Source organism: Protomyctophum bolini (genome assembly GCF_963924005.1).
Source record: "Protomyctophum bolini genome assembly, chromosome: 14".
Lineage (NCBI taxonomy): Eukaryota > Metazoa > Chordata > Actinopteri > Myctophiformes > Myctophidae > Protomyctophum > Protomyctophum bolini.
Genome location: NC_137875.1, coordinates 11,062,326 through 11,076,100, shown reverse-complemented (window position 1 = coordinate 11,076,100; position 13,775 = coordinate 11,062,326).

The window sequence follows — 13,775 nt, the reverse complement described above, 5'->3', positions numbered from 1 at the left end:
TGTTATTATGATCTTATTGTGAAACAAGTTGTTTTCCTTAGATTTTGAGTTTTGAGCCAAATACTTTTATTTTGAAGGGAGTTTTGTGGGACATAGTTACCTGCGCACTGGAAAGAGGAAGTATATGACATAATAACCAGACATGAGACGCGTCTTTTTGCTGCTACTACAAAGCAAATCGCGCCCTTTTTACTGTTTGCCATTGATACATTCAATGTTTGTTTTAGCACCCCCCGAAGAGGCATAAGGTTGGTACACATGGACTGTGTTTGCAACGTACAATACAACACGTTTGGAGCTAAAGGACTGTTGCTAAAAATGCATTTTTGATTTGTTTACATTCTGTTCAGTTATGGTATATGGAATGAAACGTATTTCTGCAGAAAAGGCACACAAGGACTGGATAACGCACTAATGCTAATAATAAATAATGCTACTCTTTCTGTAAAAGTGGGTTGTAAATGAAAGGTTATAATTTGCAAAGGAAGGATTGCTATCACTGCAGTTCATACATTTTGGATAAAAGGTTAAAAAGAGGCATTTCATTACTTTTGGAGTTAAAAACAGCTGTTAAAAAGGAAAAACGAGTTCTTTATAATAAGTGCTTGGTGAGGTTAAAGTCTATTAATTTTAATGTGTTTACAGTAGGCTATTCTAATTTCTGAATGATGCTCAAAAGCCATGTAAAAAAGGAATTGTACTGTTTTGAATATGCTAGTTAGCTTACATTTGAAGATTGTGAGCTACAGCAATTTTATGGGAAAATATGTGTAATATTAACAGACTATTTTGTTTTTGTGTTCTTTATTTTCTTGTCAGTTCTTACGGTGGTTTATGGACTTAATAAATTCACTACCATCAGTACAAGTCTTGACCTTCTTTCGGCGGGGACCGCTACAGTGGATATTTATGAAACAAACACTTTGCAGATTGAAAGAGGATAATTCAAGCTTTTCGTACAGCTGCTATGTTGGTGAGTTTGACGTTGTTTAATACAATCAGATAGGACTTTTCTGTTTGGATGTATGGGCTGTCAATAGGAGGGGCTAGGTGATCGTTATTCTTTGAGGGGGGTCTAACAAAGAATCACATTGTTTATCCCCTTCCACTATTCGCTCATTCTAGGACATGATGTGTACTAAGAAGATTATTGTTAATTTAATTTAATTGTTAACCTGCTGTCTCTGCAAAACACATACTGTATAATGAATAAATATCACATTAAAATGTAGGCCTACTGTACATCTCATCAAGCACTTTATGTAGAACCTTAATGCTAAAATAGCTACATTTAACACATATTAGAGGGAGATTTATTACCATTATTACACTGCTGTCAAGAGGCAATAAAATGCACAGTCCTACGTTTTTGGACAGAGAAATGGGGGGCCTCGGAGCCACTACGGGAATTTTACAGCCGGTTTTCACTGTAATTATCAAGCGTGGCACCCTTTGCCTTTGCCCTTATTAAAAGTGTAACTTTAACCAATAACCATGGAGGTTTGGAACGAATGCATTTCACATAGACAAGCATAAGCCTTTTTTTTCATATACTACTCCAAAAAATGCCACAAGGGAAAATTAGAATCAATTCAGCCCAATATTTGGCGAACATGGAAACGTTTAGCTTTAAATGGAGGGATCACAAGAACAGGTTCAGCAGATGGCCATTACGGTCCATGCATGGAACAGAAACGCCTCTGGATTTGGGAAGAGGGCCTTCCACCGCACTGCAGGATGCATGCTTTAGCCTCTCTGTTGCTGTGTTTGGGAGACAGACTATACCGTTAATTATAATTTATCAATGTTGTAACAGACAGACAGTGTACAATTCTAACCAAAATGGACCTGTGACATTTTGTACACTCCATGAATTGTAGGCTACAGCTTGTTTTAAAGTGATCACAGCCCAAATGAATTCTCATGCTCACACTAATACTCTAAGGGAGAGGTTATGGATGTAACTCAAACCTCAGGGTCATTCAACCCTAAGACCTGCTCTGGCCTTCTCCCCTCCCTCTCACTCTCTCTCTCTCTCTCTCTCTCTCCCTCTCTCTCTCTCTGTCTCTCTCTCTCTCTGTCTCTCTCTCTCTCTCCCCCTTTCCACCCCCCCCCTCTCTCTCTCTCCCCCCTCTCTCTCTCTCCCTCTCTCTCTCTCTCGTCCCACTCTCTCTCCTCTCAGTCTCTCTCTCTCTCGTCACATCTCTCTCTCTCTCCTCTCTCTCTCCCTCTCTCTCTCTCTCTCTCTCTCTCTCCCCCTCTCTCTCTCTCTCCCTCTCTCTCTCTCTGTCTCTCTCTCTCTCCCCCTTTCCACCCCCCCCCTCTCTCTCTCTCTCACCCTCCCCCCCCTCTCTCTGTCTCTCTGTCTCTCTCTGGGCGTATTGAGTCATGACTATGTGTCAGTGGCCAGTGACAGAGGATGTCAGTTGGCTGTATTGAGTCATGACTATGCGTCAGTGGCCATGCAGTGACAGAGGATGTCAGTTGGCTGTCAGTGGCCATGCACTGAGGAGGTTCCAGCTGAATCAACACTCTGCAGTAAACTGATTTGTGCACATGTATGCAGCACACGAGCACATGTATGCGTGCGTGTGTGCATGCATGCGCACGCTGCACTCATATACTATACACTCATCTCTGTCTCCTTGTGAGCCTCCCTCTTTCTCCCCCTCCCACCATCTCACTCTGTATAGGCCTATATATCAGGGCTGTGCCACTAGGGGGTTAAAAAGGGCCTCTCTATAGAAATGGGTCTTTAATTTTAATTAAACAATTGTGAGGAACTAGCAAACCTGAGGTCCAGTGGGAGACTGTTACAGAGTCTGGGGACCCTGGCTGAAAGGCCCTGTCAACCTTGGTCACCAAGTTGGTCTTATAGGTCACTGGTTCCCAAAGTGGGGTCCGGGGACCCCCAGGGGTTCTTAAGTGAGTTCCAGGGGGTACCCAGCTAAATGATAGTTTGGAACCAAATGGACCCCTATGGGTCTGTAACTCTGAGAGTGTACAAATGGAACCAAATGGACCCGTGATTTGGGGGTCCTTGACATGAAAAAGTTTGGGAACCACTGTTATAGGGACCTCTAGGGCTCAAAATAAAAACCATCTTCCTCCTATATAATATATAATAATAATAATAATACCTGATGATGAAAAATCGTGGCACTCCATCATGAATGACTTCAGATGCTGCTGATGACAGCCTGGTCCACTGTGAGGACCAACCAACCAGGCCAGATGCTCCACACTCCTCCCTCGATACATCTCTATGACGCACCACAGGAGTTAAAAATACCAGACCCCTTTCCTGTACTCTCAACCCCCCCCCCCCCCCCCTCATTCCCTTCCTTTCCCTTTCACTCCATCTACAGTTCACGACATCATTGGGTGCATGCCAAGACAAACGTTGACCGTGGTTCCCTTGCCGTCGCTTATTGCTGCAGAGCTTGCGGTTCCATTCAGGTTCAAGACCATGTTGAACTTTGGCTAGTCCTTTAGCTCCGACAGGTAGTGGCAGACCTCTCGGGGGATGACGCTGTGATGTAGCAGCTAGGGTTCTGAATTTTAAAAAGATGCACTCCCCACTCCACTGCAACACAAGGCTCAGAATGCAGAGCTCATTTATTAGGCTGGAAATCCGAGTCGTTTTCTTCGCTTTTGAAATGACTTGAATAATAACAGTCTGTCCCGAAGCCTCCGAGGATAGGATATACAGCCCGACAGGATTTGGTTAGTACTCATGTGTATTCAAGACATGAACCAAACTAATGCACAAGCAAGAGAGGACACAAAGTCTCTTTGCAATTTCCCCCCCCCAAGCCATGATGTGCCGCAAGCAGATCACCGAAAGAATATGAAATTAAATCAACAAAATAAATGAAATCGCGACAACCCCGAACCATAGGCTCAGTGGTCAGGCTCTCTAAATATAGCATGGGATAAACTGCACTGACCTCTCATTTTGTTTCCATCTGGCATCTGTGCTCTGAGTCTGAACTTTCTCTACCTTTCTATTTGCTGACGGTCAGTGGTGGACAGTACATTTACTTAAGTACCGTACTGTATGATTTTTAGGTATTTGTACTTACTTTCCATTTCCAAATACCTTTACTTCTACTCCATTAGGCCTACATCTTTTGGATCCAAATATTGTGCTTTTATGCCACTACAGTGATTTGAGTACTTTTTTTTAGTACTATAATTACTATAATAGTTTTGTTACTACATTTTGATTGATGCATTAACCACTTCAGCCCTACGTATATACCGAACATTGCGGCCATTTGAACATAGCCGATCTACAAGCTTGTAGATCTGCTAATTTAAGAAATCTGAAAACTTGATATGGGATCTTCTGCACAATGAGTACTTTTACCTTTGGTACTTCAAGAACATTTTCATGCCAATATTTTTGTACTTTTTACTCAAGTATATTTTGAATTCCGCACTTTTATTTTACTTGTAACGTAGTAGTTCTACATTGCAGTATACTTTTACTTAAGTAAAACGTTCAAGCACTTTTTCCACCAGTGCCAGGCCACAGGCTATAGTGGGCTGAGGCCACACAGCCCAGAATGCTACGCCAGTGGTTTCCAAAGTGGGGTCCGGGGACCCCTAGGGGTCCTTGAGGGAGTTCCAGGGGGTCCCCAGCTAAGTGATAGTTAGGATGAAAATGGACCGTTATGGGTCTGTAACTCCGAGAGTGACAGTGTGTTTCATGTGTACAGTGTACCATGTGTGTACATGTGTAACACAGTTAAATTAGCATTGATTTTACAATATAAATTCTGGGGTCCCAGTAGAGATAGAAATGCCATTAAATGGGGGTCTGTAGAGTAATATGCATGTCAAACTGGGGGTCCTTGAAATTAAACGGGTTGAGAATCACCGCTAGAGCCATACAATTATTCTGTTATGGGGGTCCCTGGCATATCTTTTTCAAATGGGGGTCTGCGAGCTAATAAATGTCAATTTGGGGGTCCTTGACATGAAAAGGTTTGAGAACCACCACTGTGCTACACTGCAAAGTGGAGACCGCGCCACGCTTACCCCCTTGGCACTCACTTCACGATGACATCACTTCCTGTCATTGTACTGAGTGCGTACACATGCACGGCCTATAGCAGACGAACAGACGGCCACTTCCCCATCAGGTCCGTCTGTCTCTGCGCTCAGCCCCCCCCCCCCCCCCCAAGAAAAACACAGCGCTTACAATTAGAGGAAAACATCATTCTAAAAGAATGAGACATTTCCAGGGAGAATTATGAGCCAAGATGTAATATACCCAAGCATTCAGGATATGTGAGTATAGTAGTTTGGTGCAAGTTAATGAATCGAAACAGTCTGACAGTGAGCCAAAGCGTGTGTTGGATGGGACTGCTTAGAACCTTTCTATAATTAAAACCAGGAATTTGAGTAAGTATTTAGTGTGCGTGATTTTCTTTAGTTAAAATAAGTGCTAAAAAGCTCTATATTGTGATGCAGTTGCAGTAACAGGAGGGAAAATGCTTTTTCACAGGCAGACTCCTCACATACTAGAGAGCATGTCTGAAATAAAAAATCCAATGGCAGTCCCTCATTCAAATTTGGCCACATGCCAACACACAGTGGTGCGTTACACATACATTCTAAAGTTTATTACACACATCACAACACAGACTGAGTAATATATACAGTAGGACAGTGGATCTATATATAACGTCCTATAGTAGATTATGGAAACCATGAGAAGGACAGAATGAGCATCTCTTATCATACTGTACGTACAGTCAGTTCCTCTGATGCAGTCATTATGTCATGGTTATCAAATATGCTTATGCAGACAAATGTGTTATCACTGAGTCAGGCATCTGAGGCCGTTTGTATAACTAGTCAGGATACAGATTAATCAGGTGGAATTGTAAGTGATGACACAAAGAAATGAGCAGACAAAATTGGAACTGGAACACTATACTAATAAATAAAAAAAGCTCATGTACTGTAGCTACTCTCTCTTGATTGGCTGAAATTGTGTCACCTACCTGAAAATGTATTACTATTTTATGTTTATTAGAGAGCTGGACAGACAGGAAGGGGGAACTCTGTTACGGAACAAACACGTATATACACTCACATAGGTATGTATAGCACTGCCCCTTTAAGGGTAGTTTGAGGCCTTGTCCTGTCCAGAAGCCTGATTTGAGTGTTTGTTGTGAACCTGGAGGCAAGTGTACAGCCTTGGTAAGAAAACCTCAAACAAATGTTGATGCTTTGATATTTACTTTTGATTACATGGGGATATATTTTAATTAGTGACATCACACAAGGCAGGTGTGGTGTTTTGTGAGGGGGATCTGGGACGCTGGCGGAGTCAGTAAAGATTATAGGGGGAAGAGGGGTTTTGACATGGGGACAATGTTAGTCACCTGTTAGGTAGGTTTTGGTGTTGGGTAGGTTTTGGTGTGGGACTGTGGGTGCTCTGCGTGTAGGCCGGTGCACAGGCAGGCATCTAGTATTTATAACATTAAATTTTACAGTATATAGTATATACCATAATACAAGCTGGCTTTATACAGTATGGATATGGGACTTGTTGACACAATATGGTATGATGGACCTCAGATACAGTGCAAAAGATCCAAAGCATACTGTGAAGGGGAAACTATAAGCTATGTATACATAACACTAAATAAATAAAATAAATGTAATGAAATTGAGCTGAACTCAAATGTGTGCTACAGTATATGATATAGTTCTAGGTGCCGAGGGAAATCCTGCCGATCTGCAGTGGACAGACAGGCAGCGTGCCGTGACTGAGGAAGTGTATCACAGAATGAAACGCACAAAGCAATTCATTTTCCAAATATCCTGTGTGTATTCTGGATATAATTTGCAGCCAAATCGCTTCCGATCGCTGCACACATGAACAAAGAAAGTCCCAAACAGTCCTGTGCAATTAATGAAATATTTCTCTTTCATTGGCGCACATTTTATGTGTAACAAATGTTTTTATTTATTTGTTCGTGTGCGTAGTTTGTAATAGGGTATAGTACAGCATCTTGCAATGGGTCTGGTCCACAAGATTCGCTACACCACCAAGATACCCATGTACCTGTCTAAATACTTCCTTAATTAATGTCAACGAAGTTCACACCCACAACATCAGAGGGAGTTCAACAAACCATGTGCAACCCAGATTCGGCACAACCAAGAGACTAAATAAATTTCGCTTTATGCCACCAAAATGTGGAACGCCCTACCAACAGTCATTAAGACATGCAAATCCCTTGACTCCTTCAAACTGCTCTCAAAGGGCACCTATGGACGGCTGCAATTCAAAACTGGCCCCCATAAAATCTGTACCCCCCACCCACCCCTTTCCCCCCTCCCTGTATATGTTTCTTTTTATTTCCCTTTTCACATTAATGTGACGTCAAAACCATCAAAGAATTTTTGTATGTTTTGTTTTCCCCTCTACACCAAACCTCTTCGCCAAAAAAGCTGATCTACAAGCTTTCTGAGCTTGTAGATCAACTTTCTAACGTGTGTGTGTGTGTGTGTGTGTGTGTGTGTGTGTGTGTGTGTGTGTGTCCAGAATGTGGATGCTGGGGTTAAGTGGTTAACTATGGTAAATTGTCAATTATACATGCATGAAGTGTGACTATCTGATTAGGTGGCGTGGCTTTATTAACCAATAACACTCTATTTAGGCTACTTCATCGACCAGGGTCTCCCAGGGGTCTATTGGCCATTTTCACCAAATCGCTTTACCGGAAATAGCAGATTCACAAGCTCACAATGCATTGCGACATGTTGTGAGGTTACAGTTCACCTAATATGACATGTCCATATTAGTGATGCTAGGGTTATTGTGGTTAAGATTGGTCTAATTTTGCACCTGATCCATTTCTCACACTGATGCGTGTATATGTAACGTGACACTGGTGAGTGATATCTCATACACAGGTTACGGTTAGAAGTCTGGGGACCAGTAGGGAGTTGCACCACCTCACACTAAGTTCAAAACTTAGCCTAGTTATATCTTAAATGGCTTTTAGTAATGCATCTTGACTTAAAACCCATAAGCTAAGTTTAGACTTGGTGTGAGGTGGTGCAACTAACTGGCTCCAGAGGACAGAGGACAGACCTGAATACAGTAGAAAATTTGAATGTCCCTATCTCATCTTGCAACTAACTGTAGCAGTTGCATGGGTGAGTGATAAAGCCACATCACAATAGCTGATGACAGACCAAGGCAGCAAATCAAAGTATCAAACGCAGACTATACAAGTATACAGTACAGTACATACATACCATAGCCTGGAGGAACAATTGCTCTGCAAGTGCCATTGGCTAGTGCGTTGTCAGGCCAACCGGTTGACCAATTCTGTAACTTTATCAGTCGCGTGCTGACTGTAAACGAGGCCCCTGATAATATATCTGTGACACGTCTCTTAATCGAAATCTCAGCCGCTTGTCTCTCCACATCTCCATATATATTCACCACCGCACTCCAAATCTCCTCTTAGCACTATTGTCTTGTACTTGTGTCTGGGCTCGCTGTTCTGAAAGCTTTTCTAATATTTGGGACTTATTCAAATGAGCTCCCCTCCAAAAGCTCCAATGAATATACATGAGGTCCCCGGAGCGTTGGATCACTCTCGTTTCTCGTACAGAAAGACCCAGTGTGCTAGTACAGCTACAAGCTCCTTCTAGTCTCCGTGGCTGGCACACTTATACCATGTCCTTACATCACAGTAAAAACATAAATACTAAATAAAAACGCTTCCAGGTGAACCTGAAGTGGGCCACACATATACCATGTCCTTACATCACAGTAAAATATAAATACAAAATAAAAAACGCTTCCATGTGAACCTGAAGTGGGCCACGACGATATCTGAGCAATTTATTTTAATTGCTTTTAAATAATGTAACTCATGTACAGCATCCGATTGAACTCTACTTGACTCTTGCTCCATTTATGGAGCTCCCAAAGCCATGCCCCAATATTCCCGTTTGTAAAAGCGCTACTCTGCCATATATGCCTTTTAGATCACTGTGATCTTCAGCTGTTGTGGATGATCATCCCAGACACTGACTGTTGGTTTTTGTTGTGCTGTTCCCACACTGTCGCGTCAAGTGGCGGCAAGAAAGCGCATATAGAGCAGGCGTCTCTTCCTGGTTTATAAACAGCTGGTGGATGGAAATGACGCTCGCACACGGCTTCAACTTGTAGCGGCGGCGGTACTACATGCATTTATAGAATAAATATACAGACACAATGTTTTGTTTTGGGGTTTCACAGCACATAATCCTTGTAGGCTGTGTTGTGGCAGGATATAGTTTAGGCTATTATGTACTCATCATTGTACTGTATAATACTAACTAGGCTGTATATGTTGTAACCGGCAGGATGCAGACATGCAGTATACGTATACAGGCTGTGTGTGTATGTTTGTCTGCTGTTGCTAGTGAGTTGTGACATATACAGTGTACAGTACCATATGCAGCTCTTCAACCTGGTTGGGCTCTTGATCTTTCTTTCTTTCCTTCTACCTTACTTACTTCTACTCAAAGCTTATGGCGTCTCTCTCAACCTGCTCCACAGGTACACCAGGGAGCCAGGGTGATGATGACTTCAGACCCCCAAGCTCAGCTTCTTCTCAACCCTGTAGTCAACTCTCCTGTGACATGCTGTGAATGCTGGACCTTAGAACCTGCCTCAACTAGAAGGCTCAAGACGGTAGGAACTTAGTTTTTTGCTTCTTTGCTGCTGTTGCTTGTGTTGTAGTATGCTGTGTGTATACTAGTGTGATTCAAGCTATTACTGTCATTTTGGGACCCAATGACTGGGTGGCAATGAAACATGTTCAGTAACTGTTCAGTCTACAGTTTCTACTGTATGTATGAATGAATTAATTAATTAATGAATTTAAATTTTCGTGTCTTATGGGATTATAAGACACCAACAACATAAATAAACAATATCACGTTCACTTCCCACACAGAAGTTACACAAAGTATTTGATCAAAACAAAAACAGAAATAAGCATTATCATAAAATAAAATACATCACATACGTATAAGTTTTCTTTGTCCGTATGTCCCAAGCTTTCTCTATATATTCTGCTATGCAAATATATTTTGTTCGAAAATCCATCTCAGTCGCTCTGCATCACTTAACCACATCAGATCTATATTATCTGTTAAATAACTTTTGACGTAGCTCATGATACAACGGGCAATAGAAAAGAAAATGGAACTCATTCTCTATCATTTACAGTATATCACAGTAGGTGCAAATACGTTCTTCTTCTGTAACTCCTCTATACCTCCCAGTCTCAAGGTGCAAGGGCAAGATCCCAGAACGAAGTTGGGCACATAGGGACCTTTGTCTTTTGGATAATGGGGCACAAACATACTTTTCACTAGCATAACAGCTTGTTATCGTAACAAATGTTCTCAATATGTCAATATGACGATATGTCCTGTGACCATTTGTTCTGAAATAAACTATAAAGTGTGTCTTTAACCATGGAGATGTTTACAACCCTGTTATTTAGAAAACTGTCATGTAACCCAGTTCATACAAGAGTGTCCTCTATTGCACTTGCCCATGCACCTTTTACTGATACATCCCAGTTGAAAATCTTCCTAGCAACTCTGCTCTCTGGCATTCTGATTAGTCGGTTCCATAAGGCCATCATGCTGCCTCGCCACCTTATCTCACACGGCTCCCAACCCATGTCTCCTGTTATTGCTAATACAGGCGCAAATTTGTGCACTCCTAAAAAGTACCGTATGGCTCTATTCTGAACTGTATGTTGTGTTGCATCTGCCGTTGAAGGTGTGTGAGTTGTAAGTATATGCAAAATATGTGTATATGGCTTTTGATCACTTCAATAGTAGTATGAGTGAATTTGCAATTTCCTTTTGGTTCGAGCTTTTGGTCTTTGACATAACACTCAACAATTCAAAATGTTCAAGACTGATAAACAGTGTGTGTTGTGGTTGCTGAGGTTGGTTGTGAGTTATTGTGAGTGACAGGGTGGCTGACTGGCTGTATTGGTTCATGACTGCTATGGTGGCAAAGAACGTCTCTACTGTATGTAGGCTCTATATTTCTTTCTTTCTTTCTTTCTTTCTTTCTTTCTTTCCTTCTACCTTACTTACTTCTACTCAAAGCTTATGGCGTCTCTCTCAACCTGCTCCACAGGTACACCAGGGAGCCAGGGTGATGATGACCTCAGACCCCCAAGCTCAGCTTCTTCTCAACCCTGTAGTCAACTCTCCTGTGACATGCTGTGAATGCTGGACCTTAGAACCTGCCTCAACTAGAAGGCTCAAGACGGTAGGAACTTCAAATCACTAATTATGATTATGACTGCCTTGACGACATGATAGCCTATCTCTCATGCAGGCATCACTGAGTCATCCACAGGACTTTAATATCACAGCAGTGCGCAGTATCACGCCTTCGCCGTGCACTGTGCACGAATGGGTAAAATGTATATAGGCCAGTCTATACAAACTAATTCCATTCATGGCGATGCGATGTCGATGTACGTGTCATGTAGTTGCGTGCGTGCCTGCGTGGACATGACAGCAAGGCAAGCGAGGTGAGAGGGAAACAGACAGGGTAGGCCTACAACTTTATTTAATTCATGCAAGGCACGGGAGAAACTTTTTTCCATCGTTTCCATGGTTCCCACAGGTCGTATTTCATGTGTTCAGTCGCAAAAACGAGGGCGAGGCTTGATTTCATAGGGCGTGCCAGATAGATTTCAGCCGTCACATTTATTAACGTCAGAACGAAATTAAGGAAGGATCAGCTGTTTGCGATCACTTTATAAATGCCGTGGCGACGTGGGTGTACTACGAAACCTGCACTCGAATCTGTGGCAGATTTTACACTCGATTGATAAATGAGGGCCTATGTGTATATGGCTTTTGATCACTTCAATAGTAGTATGAGTGAATTTGCAATTTCCTTTTGGTTTGAGCTTTTGGTCTTTGACATAACACTCAACAATTCAAAATGTTCAAGACTGATAAACAGTATGTGTGTTGTGGTTGCTGAGGTTGGTTGTGAGTTATTGTGAGGGACAGGGTGGCTGACTGGCTATATTGGTTCATGACTGCTATGGTGGCAAAGAACGTCTCTACTGTATGTAGGCTCTATCTATCTTTCTTTCTTTCTTTCTTTTTGTGGTGTCCCGTCAATGGTGCCTGATTAGTTTTGTTCAGCTCATGAATGTAACCTGTGATAGTGTGGTTAAGTAACAAGGAAGAAGAAGAATGAATGCAAAACTAATCTTAACCCATATGGCATGGTGCATGAACCCCCACCACTATTGTGTCAGGTAGGTCTATGACCCACCCGACACATTAGTGGTGGTCCCGACTCCCCAGCTAGGTTGCTCTTAGCCAGGATGGTGGTCCGGGTCCCTGGGTCAAACTCAGTTGCAAACCCCTGCTGTATGTGCATGTGAAGCCGTGCTATATTTCTGCCTCTTGGCCAGTGAATACGTATTGCAGAAGTCTGTCTCAACTCTCAACGGTGTGAATGTCATTTCCAAACCAGCCGTATGCAAATCATCAAGCCATGGCACATCGACAGTGAGGCATGTGAAGCGACGCCCGAGCGAGCCAATAGGTCAGCGAGTGACTGCTCTATGAGTCCAATTAGTTGGTGGAGGCAATAGGTTATCACCTGTTAATTGAGAAATGTAGTTGGCGGTCACTTCGTCACCCATGATTTGCATACGGCTGGCTTGTGTGTGTGTGTGTGTGTGTGTGTGTGTGTGTGTGTGTGTGTGTGTGTGTGTGTGTGTGTGTGTGTGTGTGTGTGTGTGTGTGTGTGTGTGTGTGTGTGTGTGTGTGTGTGCGTGTGCGTGTGCGTGTGCGTGTGCGACTGCGTATCACGTGTGCAAGGTTTGGTTGCATGCCCACGCATTAACATTAACAAGCTGAGACAATACCGTAAAACCTTTCATACCTCAGCACCTTTCCAGCTCGACTATAGTAAATATTACAATGCGTTTACGGGCCCCCCGACTGCGGTTTCGTATAACAGACTTGGCAAGAAGAAGTATAGAGCGAGGGATTTAAACCCTAGTACACCACATTTCTTTGCTGAAAAAAGCTGATCTACAAGCACACACAATGCGAGCTTGAAGATCTGCTTAGCTTTGGTAAATCCCCCCCCTCCCCCCCCTCCTGGAATAGGGATTCTAGGGGTTAAGTGGTTTATATTGATCAATAAATGTGCATTTTGATTGAAGACCTCGGCCTCACTTAAGCGTGATGAAGATGTCTGGAGACCTGATGCTCATCATGTGTGATATCTTATTTTCCTCCTGGTGTCTCTGTGTGCACAAGTGTGTGCGATTACTTATTTTGTACATGTGGGAATAATCAAGTGGGAGCCCCACACACTCGCAATCACAAATGTGCTGTGGCTGTGTGTGCATTTACTTCAGTGTTGTACGTTAAGTATTAGTATTTTTTGGATACTTAATACTTTCACTATATACTACATTTCAACGGTAAATGATATGAAAAGAATTTTTATTGTACTTTTCTTTGTGTGTCTTTTGAACACTTTTTAAAACAAAGTACAAGTATGACAGAGCTACTCTGACATGCAGCGAGTAATATTTGACCACGAGTATCTATACTTTGACTCAGTAGTAGGCCTATGAATATGTGTATACCCTATTGTGCTGAATAGAAGACTGCGTTGTTTTCCAATGGAAATATCCCCAAAACAGGATCATATTATAATCGCGGACTAG